Below are 1,835 nucleotides of genomic sequence, written 5' to 3' on the forward strand. Positions count from 1 at the left end.
AAACCTTGGGACATTGGGTGAATAAAAGGGTAGTTTTGTATTATTATTGGAAATATTGGGAATTGGGTACATACTCATGTATTGATCAAATGTAAAACCTTATGCATTGAGGTTCTTGTATATAGAAAGAAAAAAATGAGAAAAACAAAAGAAAAAAAAAGAAAAAAAAAGGAGAAAAACAAAAGGAAAAGAAACAAAAATATAGAAAAAGAAAGAAAAAAGAAGAAAAAGAAAGAAATAAAAAGGGGACAAAATGCCCCAAAGCAAAGTGAAGCTCAATAAAGATCAATGCATAAGTGTTGTGAAATGAAAAGGGATGCATGAGTATGTGAAAAAGTGGAAAATGGGTAGTTAGGTTAGAATTTAATTGTATAGGATGTCATAGGCTAGGTGGGAAGTCTAAGTTTATCAAAGATTCAAATTTTAAGCTCACTTGACCAAATATGTATCCTACCTTGACCCTAGCCCCATTACAACCAAAGAAAAGACTTCATGATATATGTATGTATGCATGAAATATATGTTGATTGTTAGAAGAAGAACAAATCTTGGAAAGTATGATTAGGGGAGAATTGAGAGAATCAACCCTAAACACTTGAGCGAATAGAGTGCAAACACTTCCGGTGAGGGTTCGATTGCTCAATTACATGTTTCCACCCATGATCATCTCCTTTCATGCAAGTTTGTAAAAATATTTAATAGCTCAATTCAATTGTGGATTAGACTTGCTAGTCCTTAGCCCTTGTGCATATATGCTTCTTGGGAATTGATTTATTTTGACCAAGCAATTGCATTCATTTAGATAGCTGCATATAGATAGATTGCATGGCGCATTTAGTTAGTTCCCATTGAATAAATGCCATACCCTTATTTCATTCTTGGTTTAAGCATGAGGACATGCTTGGTTTAAGTGTGGGGAGGTTGATAAACCCCGTTTTAACGGTTTATCTTGTATTGATTTTATTGGATTTTATCACCTTCTACCCACATTTATTCAATGAAATGGCATGGTTTTGTGATTGTCTCCTTATTTGTGCCTAGATGTGAAAACATGCTTTTCAACCCTTAATTTGATGGTTTTAATCTCCCTTTGATTCCACTAGATGCCTTGATATGTTTGTTAGTGATTTCAGATTGAAAAGGCTAGGAATGGATCAAACGAGTGAAGAGGAAAAGCATGCAAAGTGGAGAAATCATGAAAAGTCAAAGAAGTTGAACTCGCCCATGGACGCGCACGCGCACCTGGCGCTTGCGCGCACCTGCGAATTACCCCATGGATGCGTACGCGTGCTATGCACGTACGCGTCGGTGCCGTTTTATGATTTTTTAATGAAAACGTGGCCAACGAATTCTGAAGGGTTGTGAGGCCCAATTGCAACCAACTTTGGCGCCAAAGATGCTATTTAAAGCCAAGGATTGAAGAGAAAAGGGGATTCCAATCATTCACACACATTAGGATTAGTTTAGAGTTAGTTTCTAGAGAGAAAAGCTCTCTCTTCTCTCTAGAATTAGGATTAGGATTAGGTTTAGTTCTTAGATCTAGATTTAGATTCATCTTCTTCTACTTCTACATCTCAATTCCTTGTTGTTAGATTCATTCTTCTTCTATTCTTTTGTTGTAATCTCTTTTATGTTGTTCTTATGTTTTGTTATAGATCTAGTATTGTTCCTTCTACTTTCTTCCAATTCAATAAAAGGTAATTCATAATAAATGTGTTCATTTGATTAGTTGTTGTTTAATTCCTTGCAATTGAGTAGTGTAGATTTACTTTTCTTGCAATTTTACTATGCTTTCCTTTTATGCCTTCCAAGTGTTTGATGAAATGCTTGGTTGA

Source organism: Arachis duranensis, chromosome 4, assembly GCF_000817695.3.
Source record: "Arachis duranensis cultivar V14167 chromosome 4, aradu.V14167.gnm2.J7QH, whole genome shotgun sequence".
Lineage (NCBI taxonomy): Eukaryota > Viridiplantae > Streptophyta > Magnoliopsida > Fabales > Fabaceae > Arachis > Arachis duranensis.